Source organism: Cyphomyrmex costatus, unplaced genomic scaffold (assembly GCF_001594065.2).
Source record: "Cyphomyrmex costatus isolate MS0001 unplaced genomic scaffold, Ccosl1.0 scaffold193, whole genome shotgun sequence".
Lineage (NCBI taxonomy): Eukaryota > Metazoa > Arthropoda > Insecta > Hymenoptera > Formicidae > Cyphomyrmex > Cyphomyrmex costatus.
In genome coordinates, this window is record NW_017275965.1 from 4,080,161 (window position 1) to 4,091,390 (window position 11,230).

Sequence of the window (11,230 nt, forward strand, 5' to 3'; positions counted from 1 at the left end):
TCTCTCTCTCTCTCTCTCTCTCTCTCTCTCTCTCTCTCCCTTTCATGCAAGTCGCTAATCGAAAAATTGATCGCTCTTTGGATAGTCGTGTATTTCATTAAATTTACTCAGTTTCGCAAGAAACAGAGATAAATCGATCATTCGATCGCTCCTTTCTTCCTGATCAATTTCATGTTTTTCGATTTGCCTACAAATCTACGCGCAACGTGCTCGATACAACTTGTTTCCACGGCACGCATTGCGGCGTAACGTTACCTGTTTATAAAACGCTTGCCCTCCCTCTCCCTCTGCCACGCGAGACTCCATTCAAATGCCGAGATTAGCGAATGCGACCGATTTCCAATTTTAATCATCGTCTGGTCTCTGCGACCGCAACAGGCCAATGCTGCTGGCGAATTAGTGCGTTGCTTTTTGAGATATTCTATCTCTTTGGCGACGGTACCCAAACAAAACGCTATAAATAAAGCTGTGAAAATAGAGAGGAGCGGAGTGCCCCAGACGAAGAAACGGGGAATCGTGCGATAATCTACCTTATCTATTCTGGATCGCTAACAGCCAAGGGCAGACGGGGTCTTGTCCTCCGTCTTTGCCTGCCGTCACGGTTATGTTTCGTCGTTCCGAGACTCTGAGGCTCGCAACGAGAAAGGAGGCCCCGCTGTTATCTGCCAACAACTACGTACAAACCTCTCACCCGGAAGGACAGCTGGTCTTCGATGAACTGAACTGCCTAAGAAAAGTAGTCAAAGGACACGCGCACAAAAAATAATATACGAACGGAAATATTTTAAAGTCTGATTTTCTGGGTATTATCCGTGTAAATGTTTCGAGTATTTATAGACTACTATTTATAGACTGTTATATTCATAGAAAAAATGAAACTTTAGGAAAGAATTTGCCAAGAGAATCTCCTCTAGAGTCTTCTTTAGAAATTTTTTGTCATTTTTAACGACATAGGTGCGCATTTAGGCCTTTTTATATTAAATATAATACTACAATTATGTTTGTGTGTGTGTGTGTATTTTTATTCGAATGTTCTATCAAAAATAATATTATATACATGGAGTGTACCACGAATTTTACAACTAAGATTTATGTTCATAACACATGATTACCGCAAAATTAAAAGTTATCAAGAAATTCATAAATGAATTTTATTGAATTTCTTGTAATCTTTAACCTATAGATTGGGCCTATCCAATTTGAGCTTCGGAGTCAACGCAAAGCTATCGACGTAAAAAAATTCAATGTAAGATTTCAGACCGAAAAGTATCGATGAGATTCATTCAGATGAGTATCAACACTTTATAGTCTTTAAAATTTTACCTAATTTTTTGCGTCGATAACTTTGCGTTTTGACGTCGGAGCTCAAATTGGACAGATCTTTAGATAAACATATTGTGAAAACGAACTTAAAATGGTGAATTCGGATTAGAGAGTTCGAATTAAAAGCTGTTTTTTATATATAAAGTATCTATAATAAATGCAGTGACACGATATAATAGATTTTGATATTGGAATAACACATGTACGTTCTCTGTCAAATAACAGCATATTATTATTGGTTATTTAATCAGTTAAAATATTTATATGCTTTTACATTTAACTTATTAATTTATGTATGGCAGCTTTTAATATACATTAATTTAGTGTAATGCGAGTGATCGAATTCACTGTAATATTCTGTGATTGCGTTTGTAAATTGTATATATTAACTCCGCCAGTGCTTAACGGTATATTCGCGTTATAAAATTATTTGGATTCGGCGACCATCTGCGAATTTTCATCTGACCTCCGTTGCAATTAGCGGTTAATACGGTACACAGTTATGGCGATTCGTCATTCAAGGACAATCAGTCGGAGGTATAATTAACGATTCCGCTGCACGGAGCATGAAAGAGTCCCCGCCACACATTGCGAACATTCATCGATCGTATCTGAAACGCAACACCGTCGTCGTTCTCACGCACACGCGTCTCATAATCGTGGGCGATCATCGAGTTGCGCAATATCGTGTGCAACAAGTTACTTTTGTTAACTGGACGTAGGAAGAAAACAGCTAATATGAATACAAAATTGAATCAAATCTCCGCTTTCACGCTTATTTCATAAAATAATATTTAATATCGAGATATCAAATAACACGTTGAAATAACATGTACGATCATTTATTAGTGTTTAGATAAAACTTCCATATTAGGTATACGATAGAATTCTATATTTGTTTTCAAAAAATAGCACGCGGTGATTTTTCCAATAGTTATAACGTACAATTGAAACGTCGAAAGCACGAGTGGCAAACGGGATTTTGGCACACGAGTGCAGAGTGTCGAGATAAAAAAAAAAAAAAGGGAAACGAATCGAATTTTGTGAAAAGTGGACTTGACCCGATTGTATTTGTAGACCGACGAACTTCAGTCGATCCTGCAGCGTGTCCCGTTGTGGAACGGGCGTGACAGGATAACGAAATGCAGATACACAATACAAATACAATCTGAATATGAATTTATCGGGCCGTTATGGAGCGTCAATCGGGTCGGTCTTTAGGGTGCAGCGAGTTGCACCGATGCGAACGGCCCTTTCAAGCGCGGCCGGCCGACGTGATTATTATTGAGCGACAACAAAGGTGGACTAATTGGCACGAGGTGCGCAACGTGTGCTCGCCCAGGACGGATGGTTGTTATCGCGAGAGTCTGGTAATTAAGGCAAAAGAATACAAATTGTGGCGGTTGCGAGCGGCGCTATTAATGCGAGTTCAGTGCTACAAATTATATGATTGGCGGAATATATTCCGATACAACACACCATCGCTCTCTCGCCAGTCCGTTCGTTTTCGCGAAAGGCCTTTACATAACGAACTTCATTCATGGTATCGTCGATTCTCTCGTAACAATCGAGCCATTTACCTAACAACTCGTAATCGGCAGAATGCGATGCGTTATTTGTTGGTAATGCAGTATTAATTAGTGAACAAAATAAAAACAATTAGAAATAAATATGGAATAAAAAAAGAGAAATTTCAGAGGAACAAACCTTACGTGGGATAAGAAAAACTTTACATGAGAGAATCGTTCATTTTGAGAGAAAAATAAATCTAGTGTATATATATATGCACTTTGACATTTATAATTGTTTTTACTGCAGAAAACTTTAATGATGTTACTTTCCGGGAATTTTTATTTTACTATATATTTAGCTTGAAAAAATAGAGTGCGTCAAAAAATTAAACTCCACGCGCATGACCTACTCTGGATACATTTTCACACTTTACACACACGAACGTTTTTATTCTTTCCTTTTGACCTTCTTATTTACATATTTTTCTCGTTTACATGGCATTATAATACGAGCAACATGAATACGTGTCTCTCGGATCGGAGTTATTCACATAAAAAAAAAGAGATGCAAAATTTATTTTTAAAACTATAGTTAAATCAAATACGGATGTAGCATTAGATAAATTTATATATTAAATATTTTCCGAGTGATATTTTCCACTTCTTTTTCTCATTATTTCGCATGTAATTATTCGCTCGATTACTCGTCACTTTGTTACCACTGATTTATTTCAAACATTTTGATAATTTGTCATAAAGTTACCTGAGGAAAAATGTTTCAGTATCTATTGACAGTGTTCTCAGTTTTGCAGATCTTCAATTCTAGTCACTTATAATAACGCACAAATATAATCGTGTCTCTATAACTTTGTTCAAGAAAACCAACTTTTAACTTTTGTCTCAACGCCACACTTAGAACTTTCGACAGAAGCTTTCGGAACTGAACTAACATCGAAACAATTTTCAAAATTGTACTGCACTATGGTAGAAGTCAGGATTGTAGTAATGTATTAAAAAGAAAGAAAAGAGCGGTCTTGACCATTATACCCTTCGTCATCAGCAACGTACGTCGTTCTAAGATACCGGCAAAATGCAAAAGCAAAGCTCGAAATAAGCAAGGGGCGAACAAACGAATGAACATAGAGGCAAGCAGCAATAATCAGTTAGATGCAGTAAGAAACCTCAGGCCTTTTCCCCCGCTGGAGTTCCGGAGAAGCCCGGATTGTTGTTCCCCCGAGATGACGAGACATTCCACGAACTGCTTCACAGCCACGTTTCGCCCTGCTATTCTCCTTCGCCACTCACTGCGCCGAGTCTCTCTCTTCCTTGCTTCCTCCTACGGTGATTCCGGCTTGCTCTTTCTTTTCCCAACATTGTCTCACGTAGGGTATTCTATGGGACACACCACTATGAATCCGCTTCGTCACATGGTAGACACGCACACGCATTAACCATGAGAAGGTTGAAAAAAGAACAAGAGAAGAGAGGAACGGACAGAGAGAGAGAGAGAGAGAGAGAGAGAGAAAGAAAGATGAAGGACGCGTAGAGCATTTTTTAAATATTTGGATACCTGTAAAATTGCATTTAACCGTTGCTTTTTTCTAAAATGAATTTTGCTAGTGTCTCTCGATTTTAGTTTTACAATTTTTATTTCCCCACCCAGGCCTATCAAATTTTTCGCCTCTTGCGATATGTGTTGCTGTAATACCTACTTGTGGATTGCGTGCAAGAAATACGCAATGTCAAGCAAGATTCGTCTATCACGCGAACACGTCACCGACATTCTGTAGTCAAAAGCGCTGAAAAGCATTGCGAGGATATTGTCGAATCATATTTCACAAGCTTCATTTTCGTCATCAAAAGTCGCGAGCAAGTTGGAATATAACGAAAATAAAGTATAAAACTTCATTATGAAACAATTATTGTATCTCACCATCACGGTACTACCTCTCAGTTTTTAACACAGATTCCGGAAAGTCCAGTTTTTCAAACGATGAGAGTTTCGACTCTTCGACTAACGGAGGAAGATAATTTTTCGGCTATGCTGGTTAAAATTTTTTGGCTTTAATTTGTTAAGTGCGCACGTCGGTTTTCTTTCAGTTTTGAGAATAAACCTTTGTAAGAGGAGTCCCTCTGTTAAAGTTTACAAGAGAGAAAGTTACATATATATATATATATATGATTCCGTGTGAATTTATATATTACGTATATAGTCTTTCAAACCACGCGCCGAACAATTTTTCGGTCTTGAAACGCCACTCAGTAAACATTTTGACAATCGATTTTCAATGGAACATTAGTTGGAAAGCGGCAATCATATTCATGACACACGTGTTATCACTTTCAAGATAAAAATCGTTCCTTTTTATGCGATCCGTATGCGAAATTTCAACGCCTTCGTCCCTTCGGGAAGTCGAAGTTCTAGTGCTATCGACGTTCTCGCCTTTCCTTTTCTTCCCTTGGAGGGATCCGAGCGCCCGACGCCGTTTGCGGTGAGGGTCAAAGGCGCGCAACGGCGAGCGAGGACGTTTTACTTAAGGTCACTGTGTTAACCGTGCCGCGAGGATTTCATTAACGCCTCGATCGCGACCAGCTGGCGCGCGCGCGCGGATGGGGAAGGATGGTGTTCTCGGGGCACTTAATAGACCAGGCGAACAGCCTCGACCGGATGAGGTACCCGTTCGATATGAACGCCTCGATGAGCGATACAGCGTGAGCCATGAAGGGTCATGCAGCGGAATGCAGCGACAAGGATGCATCTGCGCCCTTCTAACTTTTCAAGGAGAAAGAGAGGGGTTTCACTGAAAAGCCTGGGAATGCACTAATAAACCCTAGTATTTTTTTTTCTTTATTGAAATGTTCACGCTGCTAAATATCGAATTCTTGCTTATCTTCATCTTAATGCTTAAGTATTTTATACTTCTTTGTATTTCCCGTCGAGTAGATCCTCTTTCGCTTGAAAAAGCAACGAACGGCTCGTTTGCGAAATGGATTTCATCAAATGTTTGGTATAACATGCACGTGGCAAATAACGACGCGACGCAATATTGTGAAACGAGCGAGCGAGGCACAGCAGAAATCCGATCGCGAAAACGAGATCGCATGCGCGTGCAGGAGGTCAGAGCTGACGGAAAAGTCGTCGTCGCCGGCTGGATTTATCGGCCATGCCGATTCATCGAAATGTCGCCGTCGGTGTCACGATATTTCCGATATTACGACGAGGACAGTCTCGTGCATCGATCGTGAAAGTAAAAAAAAAAGAAGAATTAAATTTAGAATTCTATTATCTCATTTATGTTTCTCATATCTTGCATGCATGCACTCCTCTTGTAGACTATAACTACACGGCGATAACATGAAGATAAAAGGGAGAAGAAAGATGGGATAACAAAATGTATTAAATAGAGAGTATTTTAAATTCTTAGAGAAAAAAAAACACTTGTACATATATCACACTTGGTTACAATATCGTCATTTGTGTAATCGTCGCGGACGGTTATCACGCGACCTCTCATTCCAAGTTGGAGGATTATATGGTTCGACGTAACGGCAATACTCCCGGCGATTATACTGCCACGCATGATTGCCTCGTATGCACGATACCTCTCCCGAGATTCTCCCGGAAGCGAATCGCATACGTGATAACGTGAAAAGCCTGTCACGCGTAGGAATACGAGCGAGTTGTACGAGCAAAGCGAGTACGGAAGTTCAACGAATCAGAGATAACGATTGCAGAAAGTTTCTAGTTTTAGATTTCTTTCCTTCGGAACATTGTTAAGAAATCTCAAAGAATAATAATAATAGTAATAATAATAACTTTATCGCATGCACTTACAAATTGGATTTCGTAAAAATGTTTAAAATTATAAAAAAAGAAAGAAGAACATAAAATATGTATAAGTCTTTGGTAGAACATAACGTCGAAATTTCATGTTAATTATCGTTGATAGCTAAAAGTTTGGGAGAATCTTCATGATATCTTTATTTCTGTAATTCTTGACATCATTTATTTGATGTTAAACGCTTAATATTAGGTTTCTTAGTAGGAAGTGTCACATCAATTTGACTTCATGAACATCAAATAATAAGTAACTGAAATATCAGTGATCATATTCCCTATGCTATCTTCAAGCAATCAAATATTAAATTTGCGATTTAATCCTCCGGTGAAATTCGAGATTGTGGAAATGATCGGAAATCGAAAGTGTTTTAGCGCGCGCTGTCATAATTCTCACATTTAACTTGCCACGCTGATATTTATCTATCTTCCGTCTTTTGAACGTGCTCTTTTTAACTTGATTTCATTCAAGCTATAAATAGTATAAGTCGATAAAATTGAGTATCCCTGATTTGCTCCATAATTATACGACAAAACTCAAACCTCCGAGATCCAAACAATTTCGTACGAGGTGCTTCATGCTGTTCGAAAAGTTCAATGCGAACGATTTATCAGATCTGACAGAAAAGATTGCGAGACTCATCAAGGGTCCTATATATAGAAAGGTGGCCAATTGGCCATGGATATAGAACTTTTGGGTGAGATGGAAATATCCGTGGAATTTCCGTTGTCCCCGGAATGTCCGTATTAAGAGTTTGTGGCCGACGTCGCGTCTGGACTTCTGACGTTTGCTAAGATAAAGCGAACTTCCTTGACGTTCATTCTTACGTAAGAGGCCAGCGTTGACGAAGCGTTATGCTGCTACTGTTTACGTTAGCGCATAATGTTAGACGAAATCGCATAACTTGAGCACGACACCTTCGTACCAACGAGAACCTTGAAACGGGAATACGCAGGTGTAACGAATTTCCTTCTTTCTCCCCTTTCTTCTTTCTTCTGTCTTTCTTGTACAACACCTTTGCGCGCACCTGTCGGTCTCGGCGGCGTCCTTAAGAAATTCCTGCGGGACGACACAAAGTCGCTGTCTCGCGCAATGTTCAAAGGCTGGTAGTAATATATCTACTTTAATTGGCATTATGCAAAAACGAATTAACTCGTAAAATTAAAAGAAATGAATTACACGCGCAGCTGAAGCGGTAAAACGAAACTCCGCAAACTTCACCGAGAGAAATACATATATCTGGTTTGAATAATCATTATTTTGTTGATGTGTAAATTATTAAAGAAAACTTTTGTATACATATATTGACCAAATAATAATTATTCGTGCTAAATTTTTCTTTCAGTGTTGTACCAATAAAAATTCAAATTCTCCACATATATTTTTAATTAATGTAACTCTAAAGGTTATGACAGGAACAAAAGATTTGAAAAATAAGAGGACAACAGACAAAATGAATATTTGGATTTGCTCTTACTTATATTATTGCCTTAAGTCTCTACCGTAATTGATCGATTCGCTTTTGTCTTACTGCTTTATAAAAATGAAATAGTATCGTATTTTATATTAGTGTGTGTGTGTGTGTGTGTGTGTGTGTTGTGTGTGTGTTGTGTGTATTGGAAATAGTCACCATTTCTCTTAATGTAATTTCTAGGCACAGAAGTGAAAGTGAAATAATTCTGGGACACTCTGTGTGTCTGTTTTGACTCGCGTGCGACGCTATCAACCAAGAAGCGCATCGTCATGGTGCGTTCTCATCGAAGGCTCTCTTAACAGTGTTTAACGTACCGGAATGCAGTCGTTTCGAAAGCGCGTTGCAGTTTTAAAGTTAACTGATCCGGTTTTATCTGTTTGTCCTGATAACGTTTAAATCACTGAAGTCTTCAAGTTTTGTAATGATATACGATTTTATAATTGTGGCACCTCATGTTAAAACAAACGCCATGCTAATTAATCTTTTCATTTGCGACTAAAAATCAGTTTTGTTTACACACATTATATATTATATTTTAACGTGTAAATATTAATTTGAAGATTTATACATATTCAAAATATTCCTAAACAAGAAAACCAATAATGACAGAGACGTTTTTGTTTCTTAAATTAGATTCAATGGAAACAAAAATATTTGATTTCCTATTTCTTTCCTTTCTTTTTAATCAAAGTGAATGTCAATGTCACGCGTTTTTGTCACGTCGAGAGATAAATTAAATTTTTCACGAACGATGAGAACTTAATCGTCATCTTTTGCGCCTTTGCCGACTGAAGTACTCCAATGGATTTTTTCTGCAGTGCGTGCGGTGATAAAGTGTCTTATACTCATTAAATGTCGCGACGCAATTGGTATCAATGCGTTATATCTTTATTTACCTTTCAGTTGTTTACGTCGCGGAAACCTGGTTTCTCAGTTATGCGGGCATTGAATCACGCACGATACTTTTTTTTTTCCATATCTCCAATTCGGCCGGACCCACATCAATATTTTGTTCCTCCGTTTGTGTTTCCCTCGGTGACTCACCTACCAACGCGGGTGCACTTGTTGAATCTCGCATATTCGCTCGTTTCTTCTTGCTTTCTCTTTTCCCTTTCCCTCTCACTCTTTCTATCTCGTTCTCTCTGCATTTCGCAAGCATGCGTTCCAATTCAACCGCGTGGGTGGAGTATCGTTTCCTTTAGCATGTCCTTTTACAAAAGTTCTTAATTTTTACAGCCGAGGCGTATCAAATGCGAGATGTGTTTGCCGCCTCGAAATATTCGTGGAACTAAATATAGATAAAAGTTATATAATTTATCTCATTTATCAGAAATTTGCTCGTTTTACCTCTCTCTCTCTCTCACTCTCTACTTCGAAAGATATAAAAAACCAATAGTTTGTCAACGTTTTGTTTCTTATTGTATATTACTGTCATAATTTAGACGTAGATCATCATAGACATGAATATACTCTTGAATAAACACAACAATATAATAACATGATGTATAATGCTTATTAATCGCTTGGATGGCTATAATATTACGAGATTTGTAAACAAATATATTTTTTGGGTTATAAGAGAGAGAACATATAATAAGTATCTACTTTGCCCACACAGGTATATGACTGGTTCGTTTATCGATTGCTGAGGAGTGCTCGAAATGGTCTCTTAAACGCATGCAGCGATAGATAGGTAAGTAGAAAAAGTTGCGCTTCCATTCTCCACTCGTGAACGCGCGAAGGGCTCTCAATGAACGTCAAACGGAACGAACGGTTTATGAAGCCACACTTGTGCATTGATATTTATAGATTCTTATGGAGTAACATATGTTTGTATTTTATCTTTATGCGATTGACAATTGAATACGGCGATCTCAGATTATGAAATTGTTTATATATATGTATTTGAACAAGACTTTCAATAGAACCGCGCGATTTCACGTTTCATCCTTTTGATTTGTAACAAAGATCCGGTATAGAATGCCAATTCTATTCTAAGTAATTGTTTGATTATGTAGATACGTGGCGTGAAACTTACTTGTCTTGTAAAATTCCTAATTAATCCTTAGTCGCGATGGAATCAAGCCCTCCGTTGATGTAATGTTGGATTTTAAAGATACATTTTTTTATCGTGAATTTTGATGGATAAATTTAAATCTAACAATTTGTTATGTCAAAGTTCTTACAAGTATAAGAAATTCTTCAGATTTTTACATAGTTCGAAACAATATAAAAAGTTCGAAGACCTAGATTGTGAACGCAAAAGGTGAAAATTTCACATTGCTGATAGACAACGAATGTTTTATTGAAATATTTAAAAATTTAGCTAGATCTGAAGATAACTTTGTTGGAATTATCAAAATAATTATATAGGACGCTTAAGCTAATTACTGGAATGAAAAAAATTTTTTGTATCATTTCTTATCATGTATGAATTTTCCACATAATTATGTCGCTAAACTACCAAAATTGTTTTCAGATGTATGTATATCTAACAAAATTTTTAGATATTTCGGTAAAGTTATTTTTTCTGTGTATTAACTTTTAAATATAAGATAAGTATGGTGTTTACAATACTACAAAATAAACGTTATTTTTATAGTTATATTTTTTAATAGAATTAAATATTAATATTATATTTATATGAGGTAGAGGAATAAAAAAAGATAATAAACTTTTTTTTAAGTCTTTGAGCAATTCTTTGTATTTACCTTTTCTAAAAGAAGGTTTTTAAGATAATTATGTGTAAAGTGTTGTAACCAACTACTTACTTAAAAGTTAATCATATGCATATCTTACACACACACGAACGTATCAATGTTTTTTATATTTCCTGAGAATTTTTTGTATCACAAGATATTGCCAGATATACGATTTCAATTTTTTGCGTGATAATTACATAAAGAATAAATTTCAAGAATCTTACGTTCAAGAATTGAGAAAAAAAGGGTTGTCTCGTCAGGCGTTAACGAGTGAATGATTGCACCGTTACTCAATTCGTCATATCGCTGGTCGCGATGTGCACGCGACTTTAGATTATTACTACGATGGCTCCGCGATGTCCGACAAGCGGCACATCGCGG